The sequence below is a fragment of the Eubalaena glacialis genome, chromosome 12 (genome assembly GCF_028564815.1).
Source record: "Eubalaena glacialis isolate mEubGla1 chromosome 12, mEubGla1.1.hap2.+ XY, whole genome shotgun sequence".
Classification (NCBI taxonomy): Eukaryota; Metazoa; Chordata; class Mammalia; order Artiodactyla; family Balaenidae; genus Eubalaena; species Eubalaena glacialis.
Genome location: NC_083727.1, coordinates 51,937,203 through 51,953,819, shown reverse-complemented (window position 1 = coordinate 51,953,819; position 16,617 = coordinate 51,937,203). Strand labels below are relative to the sequence as shown.

General features: G+C 36.6%; 1 protein-coding gene across 3 annotated transcripts in view; it reads left to right on the top strand.

Moving 5' to 3' along the window:
* Positions 1-16,617, top strand: part of AFG1L (AFG1 like ATPase) — a 198,254-nt gene that overhangs the window by 30,261 nt on the left and 151,376 nt on the right. The gene's annotated exons all lie outside the window — the stretch shown is intronic.

Below are 16,617 nucleotides of genomic sequence, written 5' to 3'. Positions count from 1 at the left end.
CCCCTATACTCCTGGGGACACGTGTCAAGTTCTTCCATGAATTCTTTCACAACCTGCTTTGGTAGCTGTCTGTAGATTTTCTCACCTAAATGAGTATCCGGCCCATTTTTTCCTTAACACTAGTCTCCTTGGATGTTTCTCTTGGGAACCCCCTGCACTTGGCATGAAGTTCGTCTGGGGGAAATGCCACAGAATTTTTTACCCAGCTAACAACTTTCTGCTTTGATTACTTTGGTTTTAGGGCTGTTTTTTGACTTTTTTCTTTTCTCTTTTTAAGTAATTCCTGCATGGATACAATTAGTGCCTCTCTTTAGTGTGTAGGGGGACCTGTCTCCCCTTGTCCTCAGCTTTGAGTTTTTGGTGAAATTCTGAGACACCAGGAAAACTCTCATTCCTTATCCTGCTGTAGAAGCCATTGTCATCAGTGGTGTCATCCTCAAATCATGAGGGGTATTAATAGTTATAAGAGTTAGAATATTGTTCAAACTAAGAAACTACTTTTCCTTTAACTGACTGACCAAACCTCCTCCCCCCACCCCCCTACACAAATATTCTTTTATTATAAGATCTTTATAAGAAAGGTATTGTATAACAATATGTTAGTAGTACTTTATTTAAAAACTCTACTGAAAGTAATTTTACTTTTTAAAAAGCACTTCAGAGGGTAATGAAATAGTTTTATCTTTATATAAGGAAAAGGCTGCCATTGTGTTAACATCTTTTGGTTAAAAGGAATAGAGAATTATTTAGGTTTCAGAGAGAAATGGAGATGTAGAATAAGATTACATAAGAAAATAGCAATGAAGGGCATCTCCATCACTCAGCCAGGCCTCACAGAGCCTGTGCCAGCTTTCAGCAGTGTCAGCGGCTCTGAAAGCTTTGATGACTTGTAGTAGGAGGTACCCATTGATTCTCCAGAACCCTGCCATTCACATAATCTGCTTACTCTTTGTTCCTTTTCCCCATGCCCTTACCCACTTCTGTTCATTCTACCAGCTTCTCAGTTCTTTTCCTGTATCCGTGGTTTAAATTCCTGAGTAAAAATCTGACAGTCCACCCAAACACTTCATCCCTGTTTGGGCAGAGCTTTCACACCAGTTTTCCAGAGGCTGCTAGTCAGCACAAAGATTGGATCTCTGTATAAGGTGCCATCCAGGGCCCCCGTGAGCAGGGCGGTTTCCCTCAGAAGTGGACTGTGATTGTGGGAGCCAGAGTGTGTTAGCTAATCCAGAACAATGGTTATGGGAAATGATGATGATTTATCCCTTTTGATGGCCAACCTTTTCTCTTTTTCCTGTGTTTCCAAAAGTTTATGGGTGAGTCAAGAAGGAAAAAGTTTGGAAAATACAGATTGCTTAGGTACTGCATACCTAATTATAGTTTGCAATACAGGAGGTCTTCCAAATAAAATAACAACTTTGTTACGTGTCATAGCCAGGAAACAAGATGTTTTACTTACCAGATTTTTTTTTGTTATCTGAAAGTTAAATTTCTCTCATGACTGTTGTATCTTATTCCCTTTCTAGCCCTCTCCCTTTTGGAAATACAGTCCTTTTCCTCCTCCCCACTCTGTATCATCCCTAGGGCTCATCTTACAGGGGTTGGTGAACTTCCATTCCTTAATAAAATATTCCTTAAATTAACTTATCTGGTTGCCAATTCAACAACCTGGTTTTTTCTTTAAAATTATTATTTGGCTCTTCTTAAGGGTATTTTCCCATACTTCCACCTTTGATTTATAAATTGGCTATGCTGGATTTGCCCAGTAAATAGATAGCTATTTAGCAGTAAGTAAATGCAGTACTTTCTATCTAGAGGCCCTGGTTTTATTGGGTAATTCTTATGTCAGGAGGAAATTTGACAAGTCAGGTAGTTTCAAATGTGTCTAATGAAAGCTTATATTTGTTAAATCCCAATGCATATGTGAATGAATGTTTAGTAAATGGATCAACATCTCTTTATGATAGTATTTGTCCTGTAGTTTCTTAAGCCCACCAAATCATTGTTTTTCAATGTTTTTCAAACATTGAAAAAGACCCAAATATCAAATGTAATTTGAATAAAACATATATAAAAGCTTTAGTTTTGAAGATTCTAAAGGTGCCCCAGACCTACTTCTAAAAATAAAGACTGATAGGCTGATTATCAGAGAAGGAAACTTTGGACTGTTAGGTTTTCCAGCAGTAGAACTTTGTTAGTATGTAGAGTTCTTGATTTTGGTAATAGGGTTTATAATTTCATGGACATTTGATTTTCCCCCCAGCTTTATTGAGATATTATTGACAGATAACATATGTAAGTTTAAGGTGTGCAATGTGATGATTTGGTACCTGTATACATTGCAAAATGATTACCATAATTAAGTTAGTTAACACCTATATCCCTTCACATAATTACTGTTTCTCTTTGTGGTAAAAACATTTAAGATCTACTCTTTTAACGACTTTCAAGTATATAATATAATACTGTATTGTTAATTATAGTCACCATGATTTCTGGAACTTATTCATATTATAGCTGAGAGTTTGTACCCTTTGACCAGTATTTCACCATTTCCCCTACCCCACAGACCTTGGTAACCACCATCCTATGATTAGGCTTTTTTAAAATTCTGCGTGTAAGTGAGAACATACAGTATTGTCTTTGTCTGACTTATTTCAGTTAGCGTATATGGGCATTTGATTTTGTTTTTGATGCAGATGTTTAAATATTCATTTTGGTGGACTTTTTAAAAAAAAATTGTACTCCTAAGAAACTTTCTGTAAGGGTAAGCCATAATGTTAGAATAAAATGCACCTTCTTCACAAAATGCCAGAATTATTAGTCAGTGAGAAAAAATTGGTGGCAGACTATTAGGCTGCTTTCACCTACCTACATAAAAATCTTTTCTCTAGTAAAAATTTGACAAAGTTATGAGCAGATAACTATGCTATATGAGCAACAAACTATGAAGAATAAGCGTTTATGAACACTTTACTTTTGTTATCAAATAAAACTTACAGCCAGGTTAATCTGACACATTTAATGTATGCATAATTGTTATTGTGCTGTGAGGTAATTAGGCATAAATGGTAAGTAAGTAGTTCATGTAAATCACTATAACTAGAATTACTTTTACAAAGCCAAATCAAGCATTTCTAGAGTCACAGAGGGAGAGAATTAAAGAGTGTGGAGCTACTCTGAAAATCTGTTTCCATTAATCAGGTGTATACAGGCAGCCAGGCTTTTTCATCTCTGGGGAGGAGAAACCATAGCCAGAGAGACCTGGGAATTGGGAAGAGGAGCGGGGAACAAAATTCCTTTTCCTTTTCTCCTGCTCGTCACAAAATAATTTTGCTTTTCCCTAATGAGAAATTATTATTTCAAACTTCCTTTTACAACCTATGGTCTTTTATTTGGATACCTTTCCTCACTCTGCCAAGAACAATGCATATAGCAGGTAGAGACGACCTGCGCTGCCTTGAATCCGGCTAATCTAAGGTCTTGGTGCTTTCTGTGATCTGGCTTCTAGCATCTGGAGGCCATGAATAGGATACCTGGAATGCTGGGCTGTGGAATTTTCTCTCAGGAGATGCAGGAGGCCTATTGTCTGGGTCCCTTCAGTTATTTATCCAAGACTAGGCAGTTTGCTGGTTTTTCCTCAGTTCCTCCCTTCTCTCCCCCAGCTAAGGAAGTGAGCATTTATACTCTCCGTTCCTCTTCTTAGAATTGGCATTTCCTATAGGTGAAGTAGGTTGAGCAGTGTGATTTAGGTAAAGCCTCCCTGTTTCCTGGTAATTTATCCTTCAGAACATCATAAGGAACATTGTGTATGAAATAGACATCTATAGCTACAGCTTTATTAAAGACCAGAAATATTTTTAAATGAATATTTTCTTGTATCAAATTTTTATGAAAGCCGAAACAAAAGATTACGTCCTAACCCAATGATGGCATTATTTGTAAGGAAGTGAGTCAAACTGCATTGTTTTTTGAGAACTAACACATGCCAAAGACTCATTTAAAGTCTGAAATTTGAGAGAGTTTAATGGGCCTGCTTCAGTCTTCAGAATAATTAACAAATGTATGCAATTACATTTTAAGTTTTGTCATGGTTCTGAAGGTAAAATTATGCCGTCAATGTAGATGAGAATGTCTTTTTTTTGTTGTTTTTTCTTCCAGTTTTATTGAGATATATTTGATATATAGCACTGTATAATTAAGGTATAGAGCATACTGATTTGACTTACATGCATCATGAAATGATTACCACATAAGTCCAGTGAATATCCATCATCTCCTGTAGATACAAAACAAAAGAGAAAGAAAAAAGTACTTTTTTCTTGTGATGAGAACTCTTAGAACTCCTAACAACTTTCACATATAACATACATGAGTGTTAATTATATTAATCATGTTGTACATTACATCCCTGTTGTTTATCTTATAACTAGAAGTTTGTACTTTTTGACCACCTTCATCCAGTTCTCCCCCCGCACCCCCTTGCCAGATGAGAATGTCTTTTATAAATTCCTTAAAATAAATTTAAAGAAAAAGGGTATAGCCCTATTTTATAATGTCTGAGATAAGAATTTTATCTGTCATTGTCCACCAAAACTGACTACTTTGGTTATGGCAGCAGAATTATGTAGGCCATAAGGAGGCATTAGAGCCATGGAATCTATGCTGAGATTTTTGTCAGGTCTCTAGATCAGGGGTTGGCAAATATTTTCTGTAAAGGACCATGTAGGAAATCTTTTAGGGTTAGGGGGCCATATCATCTCTGTCATAGCTATTCAGTTCTGCCATTGTACTCAGAGTAGCCATGGATAATACAAAAATAAATGTATTCTCATAAATATTTATTTAGAAAAACAGATGTCAGACTGGATTTAGCCTATAGGCCATAATTTGCCGACCCCTGCTGTAGATGGATGACTGCTTCCTGACTAGATTTGAGGGCTGGTGGGAGACCATTAATAGTATTCAAGGTTCTATTGGAACTCTACTTAGTCTAGCTTTCCAATCTGATTTTCCATTACTTCCCTTTATGTATACCTGCCTCTAGTCAAAAGAACTATTCACTAATTTATTATATAGACAAACAGACAAATGGAACAAAATAGAAAGTCTAGAACATACATGGAGACTTGATATACCATTGAGTTGACACTGAAAATCAGTGGAAAAAAGATGGTCTAGTCAGTAAACAGGGATGAGACAATTGATGATCTTTGTGAAAAGTAAAATAAAATTAGGTACCTACCTCTCTGAACATAAACATAAATTCCATAGAGTCAGTGTTCTAAGTTTAAAGTGAAACTTTAAAACTTCTTGAAGAAAATATAGAGGATTATCTTTGTGAACCTGGGAAAAGGAAGACTCTCTTATACAAGATATGAAAGTTTAAATTATAAAGGTAAAGTTGGATACACTTGACTCTACTAACATGTAAAACTTCTAGTCAACAATAAGCACCATAGAAAGGTGAAAAGGCGGACCACAGACTGGGAGAAAATATTTGCATCAAAAATAATTGACTAAGAGATTGACTATAATAATTGACTATATATATCTAGAATATATAAAGAACTCCTACCAAAAATAGAAAAAAATATCAAACAACTTAGTAGAAAAATGGACAAAGAAGAATCTGTTTTGGGGTGATAACTAGCAGATGCCACACAAATAGATAAGTAAATCAGAACGTATTTTTTAAAATGGAATGTTGGGATGATAAACTTCAAAATCAGGATTGTTAACTCTGAGCAAGAAGGGCACAAAGGGGGGGCTTCAACTCTATCTAATGTGTTATTAAATTTTGGAATAAATTTTTCAAAATATAAAGATTTGATAAAGCTGAGTGGCAGGTAACCAGGTAGTCAATATTTTCTCCAATTTAGCATGTTTATAATATTCCATAATAAAAGTATTTTTAAGTGTAACTGTGAGATATTTCAACAGGTTAGTTGATTTAAGAAAATAATTTTGAGGAAATTATAACTTTTCCTGATAATATAATTCTAGACTCTACTAGTTCAGCATTTGCTTCTTACAAATAGACTGAGTGAGGAAGGGGTATTATTAGCTCAAAAAGTACTCAGCAAGACATAAGGAATATCTTAGTAAGAGGTTTTTAGCGATGAAACTTCTTTCCTCTTTCTGAAATCTCATGAGCTGAGTTTTCTTGGCCTTAAATCTTTTTCATGAATGCCAGATGTTTCTGAGTTCTATGTACATTGGACTTAATCTTACCCCATGTTCAGCAGAGTTTGTCTTTTCCAGGTAATGTGTCCATTTTACATACTGGGGAAATAATTAGCCAAGTGTCTTCTTGTCCTTTAGGAGATTAATACATCTTCAGGGTGAGCACTGGGGAAAGAAGTTCTATTGTGTAGCTGGGAAAAGCAAATGATTTTTCATTTTACAGAAAAATTTATCATGCCTAACTAGAAAATGTATCTCTTTGTTTATCAGAATGCCCTGAATTATCATATATAAATTCAGTTCAACAACAACAAGAAGAGTTGGTTCTCACTATGTACTAGGCTCCATGGAGCCAAGGATACAGGTGTTAATTAAGGTTAATGTTTTGTGATTTCAGTGATACCTTATTCAGTGGAAGAAATGGTCATAAACAGCTGTTTATAACTCAGTAAATTAAGTACAAAAATTCAGATGGGTATAAAATGCATATGGGGACAGTCTTTGAAAACCCACTCTAAATAAAAGGATTTAAATTTATCTTATTCCATATTATTGCTTCACTTGAGACTTCTAATTCTGTTTCTCATAAAGAAATTTTATGAATCAAATTACTATTCCTTTACTCTTGAAGGACAAGTTTCTAGGGGTATACATCAAAATTAACAACATAAATCCCATAAAAAATATATGCTGGGCTTCCCTGGTGGCGCAGCACTTAAGAATCTGCCTGCCAATGCAGGGGACACGGGTTCAAGCCCTGGGCCAGGAAGATCCCACACACCGCGGAGCAACTAAGCCCGTGTGCCACAGCTACTGAGCCTGTGCTCTAGAGCCTGCGAGCCACAACTACTGAGCACGCGTGCCACAACTACTGAAGCCCGCATGCCTAGAGCCCGTGCTCCGCAACAAGAGAAACCACCACAGTGAGAAACCTGCGCACCACAACGAAGAGTAGCCGCGGCTCGCCGCAATTAGAGAAAGCTCGCAGACAGCAACAAAGACCCAACTCAAAAACAAAAAAATAAATTAATTAAAAAATAAATAAATTTAAAAATGTATATATATGCAACAAATTTATATATTTAAGTTTATATGTATTAACTATTTGCCTCTAAGAAGGATCAATATAACTATGTTTAAAATTCCTTTTTCACATGTTAAAAAAATATATCAATTAAAAATATATTCAAGTTACTTTCACATTTGTCTTAAAATAGGTTGCTGCTCTGGCATATAGAATGGCTTTGCTATTTCAAATGTGTCCAGTTTCTGAATTGGTCATGTAACAGTTTCAGTATTACATAAATTCAGTATTATTCCTATAATAATGGACTGTTAATCAAATTAAATTCAATATTTACTATTTAAAGAGAATAATAAAATGTAAATAATGCACTCAAGATTAATATTTAAATAAACTTTATAAAACATTTGTGAGAATTATTATTCTATAAAGCTTCCACTTGTGCAAAAGTATATCACTTAAATAACAGCAGTTTTTGAAACTAAAATTGAGAAATCAAAATTACATTTGAAGAGAGACAAAAAAAAAAAAAGGTCTCAAGTTTCTTCTCAGATTCAGAATGTTCAATAGTAGGCTTGTGTGAAGACTGAATCAACCCTAAAGATAATTCTTTATTCTTTTCAGGATGTGGGAATGGTGGGGGGAAATCCAGCACATAAGAGAGGAAAATCAGGATGGATAGACAGGAGACTAGAAAAATCCCTTGGCAGAAAATATTTATGAAGAAGGGAAACAGGTATCTATTTTAAGGCTTGTTCACTTGGATCCACTGGCAACAAGGACATGGAGGAAGAAGTAGGGAGGAAAGCATGCTGGTAAGGGTGAGAATCTGAGTAAAGGGCAGTGGAAAGACCTTTTTTCAGATATAGGCCGACCCTTTGGTGAAGGGCATTGCTTTATTTGGAAAAGCCATAGGATGTGGTAGATTTTGATTTCTGTTCTAGTGATTTCATTCTCCTTATAAAGTTACCAGTCAATTAATCTAGTTCTAAATTGTTTAGATTTTTTTTTTTCGGTTGTTTTTCCATAAATCTATTTAAGCCTGAAGCTTGGAGTTCTTCACCAGTTGCCTCCACATTTGCTGTTCCTAAAGATTCTCTGTGAAGTTGGCATCTCTTAAGGATAACTCTAAGAAGCTATATTGTCTTTTAACAATATTAAACTTTTCAGGAGTTAGATATTTGCCTTCAGTTAGTTTTTTTAAGTTGAATAGTAATTCTGATTTTGCTTTATACAGTTTTTTTGGTTTATTTATTTATTTATTTATTTATTTTGGCTGCACCGGGTCTTAGTAGCAGCATGTGGGATCTTCAGTTGCGGCATGCGGACTTTTTGGTTGTGGCATGTGAACTCTTAGTTGCAGCACACATGTGGGATCTAGTTCCCGGACCAGGGATCGAACCCAGGCCCCCTGCATTGGGAGCACGGAGTCTTACCCACTGGACCACGAGGGAAGTCCCTCTAATTGGTTTTTAACTGAGTGAAAACCTCTATTTGGAAACAAGAGAACTATAAAGAAAAACTGAGCAATTCCAATCCATGCCATCATCTCCAATGGAGATGTGCAGATATTAGGACCTGAACACTGAACACACATTTCAGGCCACACTGCCACAGCCATGTACAGCTTCTCCAGGAGAAGCATGAAGCATAGCTCCAAGGTAATCCATAGTCCCTTCATGGCAGTGAAGACCACCACAGAGCTGCCTTCAGTTACCTTTGCCCTGATGAACCACAAAAAGCCCCCACAAGTATTTCTCCCTGAACCACACTTCCACCTGGCAAGGGTGGCTTGTCAGCAGAGCAGGTAATAGGTAGTGTTGTCTTTTCCTCCAGTTTCCTCCCATTCAATGCATTCTCCACACTGTATCAATAATGATATTTCTAACAGATAATCTGATTGGACCATTCTGCTTAAGGCTTCTCAGTGCCCTCCAGAGAAAGTACAAACTCATTAGCATGTTCTATAGGGTCCTTGAGAGCCTGCCTGGTCCCTGCCTCTTGCCAGCCTCATCTGTCTTTGTACTCTGCTGGCAATAAAAGCAGCAGCTATGACAAGCTACTTGAAGATTGTTAGACAAGACTGGGGCCTTCTCTTGCCTTTGGGTCTTTGTTAAGGCTGCCTGTGCCCCCATCTTTTTACTGTAGACCATCTCACATGGCCCACCTGGTGACCACATGCTCCTTTAGTAAATACCATGTCATTGTTTTCTGGATCTTGTAGGTCTGCAGAACTTAGCTCACTGCCTGATACAAAGTAGGTGATCAATGCTCAATCCATGTTTCTGGAATAAATGAAAAAAACATGAAGATTTGAATGAATAACAAAGCAATCACTGAAGATTCACAAAATAATTCTCTGCTGACTCTGAAGGCAGTTGTCCTGGTGGCTGTGAGCCTATCCATATGTCTGTGTGAGAGCATAGGTGTCTCTGTGAGTTTTGTTGTTTCTTAAAATAATTAATTAATTAATTAATTTATTGGTTGCGTTGGGTCTTCGTTGCTGTGCACGGGCTTTCTCTAGTTGCGGTGAGCAGGGGCTACTCTTTGTTGCTGTGCGTGGGCTTCTCATTGTTGTGGCTTCTCTTGTTGCGGAGCATGGGCTCTAGGCACACAGGCTTCAGTAGTTGTGGCACATGGGCTCAGTAGTTGTGGCTTGCGGGCTCTAGAGCGCAGGCTCAGTAGTTGTGGCACACGGACTTAGTTGCTCCACGGCATGTGGGATCTTCCCAGACCAGGGCTCAAACCCGTGTCTCCTGCACTGGCAGGCGGATTCTTAACCACTGCGCCACCAGGGAAGCCCTCTGTGAGTTTTTATATTCACTTGCTTCTCTGTGGACATGTTTGTGTTCTCATTTCCTCCATAGTGTCAGTTCTTTGAAAATCCAGGAGAAGCCTGGAAGGCCACTTTAATCCCTCAAATTCAGAACCTCAACTAGGTTCAGACTGAGGAATATTTTCCACATCCTTCTTCTGATAAACTCCAGGTAGGTTTGAGAATTATGCTTAAGTCCTGGACATCCCTCTGAACAAGTGGTGGCCTGGAGTAGGTCACACCTAGCTTATCTTCACCTAAGCTAGTCCAGAATTCGAATATCAGTTAGGAGTGAGTGAACTGGAAGGATCTGCTGAAGAAATTGCCTCCTGTCATTTGTCTCCCACTGACACACATAGGCACTTAGAAATGCTTGTTGCTTGAATGCATGCAACATTAAAAAGTCATTTGCATCTTCAAATTCTGTTATAATCAGAAACTGAGCCATTTCTTACGCTAGTTGTAGAGGTTTAAACTCTGCCCCCACACTTGTTAGTTATTTAGGTGCTTAAAAGGCTTAATTGTACTAGTAAACTGAACAAATTGGTGTACTTTAGGTTACAAGGGTTCTTTTGCAAATCAACTGATGGTATTTAAAAAAAGGTTTTCATTTAAAGAGAATTTGTGGGTGCTAACATATAGTTCAGTTCTTTAGTTTTAATGATCTTCTTAGAAACCTGAAGTGATCTACTATTATTAAACAGTGGTCTATGTTGAGAATGATATAATGCTTGTTTTTAAAAGATGTAATTATGCTCAGTATTCCAGCTGGAATCACTGTCTCTATCATTTTAGGAGTTAGTAATGGAATGGTGAGGGGCGTAGGGAGAAACAGGAAAAGGAGCATTCCTGCATTTTAAACAAATTGAAACCAACTCTTTATTTTAAAGCATCACCCTTATTATCTAATTGTCCTAATGGAAATTATACTTGACTAGCAGGTAGACAGTAACCCAGAAAGGTGGAGGACATGCTGTTTTAATTTATAACTTTGATGAGAATCACCTTGGATTATTTTTAATGCTAGAATTTTAATATCATAAGGAACAAAGGATAAAGTTAGAATGATTAAATCAAAATATTTGGAATGATGGATGGCAAATGTTTACTTTGCAGAAGTTAAAGGAATAGTTTTGAAAGCAATTGTCTAAAATGCAAATATGTAGATATTTTTAGAATAATTTTAGACTTAGTTCAAAAGTAAAAGTAATACAGTAATTAATCACCTTACCAAATTCTGTTTTGTTTTTCACAACTTTTTATTTTTAAAAATTTCAACAGTACACTTAAAACCACTAATGGTTAACATTTTGCCACATTTGTTTTCTTTTTCTCTCTCTCTCTCAATATTTTTTCTTTAATCATCTGAAAGTAAGTTGTAATATCATAACACTTGACCTCTAAAAACATCATTATGTATCTCCTAACAAGGACCTTTTCCTGAATAACTATATTACCATTATCACACCCAAGAAACTTAACATTGATGTAATGATATCTAAAATAGGGCCACCGGATTTAGCAAACAAAAATACAGGATGTCCAGATAAACCTGAATTTCAGATAAATAATGAATAGTTTTTTGGTATATAAATGTACCATGTGATATTTGGGACATACATGTACTAAAAAATTATTTGATATCAGTGTGAAATTCAAATTTAACTGGCATCCTGTATTTTATCTGGCATTCCTAAATATGAAGCCCATATTCAGATTTCTTCAGTTGTCCCCCAAATGTTCTTTTAACTGTGTGTGTGTTTGAATCCAGTAATCATGCTTTACATTTGACTTTGTCTAATAAAATTTTGATAGGATAATTATCAGATATTTACTTTAAAAAATATAATCCTCACGTTCAAAAGATTCTCTGTGTGGAAGTGGGCTTTTATGTATATAAAATTCAAATCATAAATTTTTACTAAATTTAGTGGTTTGGAGTGCATCACTAAATGCATAACAAGTAGGACCCCAAACACTTGTGACATCAGCACATTTCTTTATTGGACAATTGGCAATTTATTCATATCATTTAAAAAAATTTTAATGACATTTTTCTGACAGCTGCTTTTCTTATTATCCTCCCTTTTGATTTAGTATACAGTATTGTAATACTTATTATAGTAAGTCTCCTAAACTTGACATGCTCTCTTGACTAGATACCTATGAGTTTAGTTTTTTTGTTTTTTTAGATTCCACATATAAGTGAGTTCATACGTTGTCTTTCTCTGTCTGATTTATTTCTCATAGCATAATGCCCTCAGTGTCCATCAGTGTTGTCACAAATGTGGATTTCTTTCTTTTTTAATGGTTGAATAATTTACATTGTGTGTGTGTATAACACTTAAGTTGTTTCCATGTTTTGGCTATGGTAAATGATGCTGCAATGAAAAAGGAGTTGCAGATATATCTTTTTGAGCTAGTGTTTTCATTTGGATAAATTTCCAGAAGTGGAATTGCTAGATCATATGGTAGTTCTATTTTTAACTTTTTGAGGAACCTCCATACTGTTTTCCATAGTGGCTGCACCAATTTACATTCCTACCAACAGTGCATGAGGGTTCCCTTTCTCCACATCCTCACCAACACTTATTTCTTGTTTTTTTGGTAATAGCCATTCTAACAGATGTGAGATGATATCTCGTTGTGGTTTTGATTTCATTTCCTGATGATTAGTGACGTTGAGCATCTTTTCACGTGCCTTTTAGCCATGTGTATGACTTCTTTGGAAAGAATGTCTGTTCAGATTTTCTGACCATCTTTTAATTGGATTGTTTTCTTGCTGTTGAGTTGTATGAGTTCTTTGTGTATTTTAGATACTAACCCTTTATCACATATGATTTGAAAATATTTTTTCTCATTTGGTAGGTTGCCTTTCCATTTTGTTGATTGTTTCTTTTGCTTTTTAGTTAGATAAGGTCCCATTTGATTATTTTTGCTTTTGTTGCCTTTGCTTTTGATATCAAATCCAAAAAGTCATTGCTAAGACCAGTGTCAAGCAGCTCACCACCTGTGTTTTCTTTTAGGAGTTTTATGGTTTCAGGTCTTATGTTCAAGTCTATAATCCATTTTGAGTTGGTTTTTGTGTATAAGTAGTGGTCCAGTTTTCCCAATACCGTTTATTGAAGAAACTATCCTTGAATCTTGGCTCCTTTATATACCCTTGGCTCCTTTGACCTTGGCTCCTTTGTATACCCTTGGCTCCTTTGATATAAATTAATTAATCATATATGTGTGGATTTATTTCTGGGCTCTCTGTTCTGTTCCATTGATCTGTGTGTCTGTTTTAATACCAATACCATACTGTTTTGATTACTATAGCTCTCTCTTGAGAATAGATACTTTCAGATACTTTTATAAATACTTATATCAAACCATTAATATGGCCTAGTAAAATATATTATGACATCACTTAGAATGCTTTCAGTTGTGAATAACAGAAAACCCAACTAAAACTAGGTTAAATAATACAAGTAATCATTGGCTCATGTAGAAGTCCAAGGATAAGTATGCTTCAGGTGCAATGTATTAGGCCCCTGACTCCATTACTTACTTGGAGATCTTCTTGATCTTGCCCTCTTGATTATTTTGGCTTTGTGTTCAGCTTGGCTTATCTCAAAGTAGCAAACTAGCATCACATCTACACAGCATACTGCCCAGAAGACTAGAGCTTCTCTTTCACCTAGAGTTGACAACAGAACTCTGCTTGACTGAATTTAGTCATAAGCTCACCCTTGAACCCCTCATCTGGTTGTAGAGGATAGAGCTGGGAGTGGGATCATTCTCACCCAAAGGACATGGCTACTGCACAGGTATAGAAGATTGTTGAGAACAATCTGAAAGCCCTGAGGCGTGCCCCTCCATTTTGTCAGCAAATCTGTTTCGCTGGTTAGTTCACTCTTCTCTATAACGATTCTCTAGAGCCTTCTTAGCTCCCTTCAAGCTGAACTACACTTCCCCTATCACTTTCAGCAGACGTCTACATCTTTATAAAGAGAAAACAGAAGGCGTTGGGTTGGACCTCCTTCAACTTCCTATATGAAATTGCAATCCCAGAAGTCTGGGTGGACGTGAGGGAATGTGAGTGAAAGTCAATATCTTAGTATGAGGTTTTTCTATTTTTAGCTATCCTTCCATCATTTATTTCTAATTTTATTCCATTTTGGTTGTAGTACAGTGATTCTTTGGAGTTTATTGAGGTTCCTTTATGGCTTGGAATATGCACAGTATTTGAAAATGTGCTCCATGTTCTTGAATGTATTCTTGATTTGTTTGGTAGAGTTTGTATAGATATAAAATAGCTTAAGTGTACATTAATGTTCAGATCTTTGAGAAGGGTGTGTCAAAGGGTGCGATGTTTCTTCTTTGTGGTCCATAGGTTTGGATAGAAGCAGGTATCAGTACATGAAGTTTACAGTCTTCAGCATGAGTGAGTGGGCCTTGTGATTAGGTGTGCAGAGGTGGGCAGTGAGTGGGAACTCCCCAGTGCTGTGTCCTGCACGCAACAGATAAGGAAATGGCTGGTTGTAGAGTTGATGTGGCTTACCCAGAGTCACATAGCTAATAAGTAGCCAAACCAGAATTTGTACCCAGATCTTTTGAGTTCAACTCTAATACTCTTTCCTTATATCTTTTATGCTTAGTGGAGGTAGGTGATAGCTTTCCACGGTCTTCCAACATCATCCTTAAGCTTACCATCTGCACAATCTGTAATACAGTATCACTGGATCCTTATCAAAAACACATTAGAGAAGGTGTCATCATCCTACTTCACAAATTCCCTAAGATATAAGTAACATGACAAATCTTACAACCGGTCACTGGAGAAACTTATTCATGTTCAGATCTTCAAGTCTTTGTCTAGTTAGTGTTAAGTGTGTGTATTTTAGAGGTTGGGCGTGTATCAGAGTTCTGTCAGGAAACTGTTCACAGCACTTTAAAGACTGAATCAAGAGATGACTTAGAGAGTCATGGGCAGGGCAGGCCTAAGGCAGCAAACAAAGGATGGAGGAGTGAAGGAGGAGCCTGCAGAGAGCTGTAGCTGTGGCATGAGGACCTAATGATTCTGGAGGGATGCAGCTCTGCTATAGACACAGCACTGAAGCAGGGAAGCAATGGGAGAGAATGACCCGGATTTCTCTCCACCCCCTCCCTCCTATCTCCTGCAAGTAGTGCCTCCCAGGGGCTGAACCCAGCTAGCAGCCAGCCAGCAAGGTTGCCCCCTAGGGTAGAGAGCAGGATGAAGAGGCTTGTGGAGGATGGGAGCACATGTAGAACCCCAGCACCCAGGAACTATGCCAGGGTGGAGTGCTCGGAGACATAGGAACACATTACAGGAAATTAAAACATTGGGAAAGGAAATTTAATGGACCTGAAAAATACGGTAAATTGTGAGAAAATGTAAATTAGGAGCATGTAAATTATGTGGGTGCCTGTGTAGTTATTTTGAAGAAAACTGTGTGAACCTAACTCTCCCTGAATTGACCACTATGAATAAAGAATTAAAAAACTTCTTTAGGACCCATTTTACAGCCTTCTAAATAGTCTTACTGTTCTCCATTCAATCCTCTGATTTTCCCCTTAAAATATAGATTTTTTAATCCTTTGAAATAATTTCAATAATTTTTGGAAGACTGAAATTTTATGAGGAGAAAACTAACCTGCCTCTCCAAGTGAAAATACTTGGTGTGTATATAACATAGTTTAGATAGGTGATGTCTAACATATATTGTTAGAGGAGTATCCATTGTGTTTATCAATTTATTTGGAGTAAAATCTGCTTCTTAAACAGTATTTATGCCATACGAGATATTTGTGATCTCAGATGTTTGAGAATCTTTTCCTTTGATACTCTATAACCATATCTCTTTATCATCTTCTAAATATTGCCATAAAATATAATATAAATTATATATGTAATAGATAATGTACTATAATATTTGCCAAAGTGCTCTTTCAAAAATACGTTGAGTTTGGGTAAAACAGAAGATAAGCCCAAGTGATTTTTTTTTTTTATTTTTTTTTAGCAGCATTGAGCTCTTCCCATGTCATCATTTCCCCCCATCTTTGTTAAATTTTTGGCTTGAACTTCATTGATTCAGCATATGTTGATTATATCATGACTAGATCCTGGACTGTTTCTACAAAATGTGATGTGAAGAATTGCTGTAACATTTCCAGTTACCTTATGCAAAAAGTTGCTTTCAAAAGATTTCTAATACATAGAATATACTTAGAGATTATTAGGTTGTATTTAAGTTTTCTAATTTGAAGCTGTTCTAAAGTTATTGAGGAGCATGATGCTTTTTTTCTGGCAAATTGAAAATAGAATAACCAATGTACAAGAATGGTTCATATAAGATATTACAACAAGACAAATTAAGAGGTTTTGGCAGGAGTGGCATCTGTTTTCAGTTGAGATTTAAGAATAGATGGAGAGTTAATGTGCAAAGGGACACAGGGAAGGCATCCACCTGGCAGAATCAAAGCAAAGAAGGTCCTTTTGCCTAAACCATGGGTGAAGGTTCTTTTGGAAGGGGCGTGCTGGAGTCAGAGGCTGGATTTATAGAGAAAGCTGAGGGACAGGAAAGCG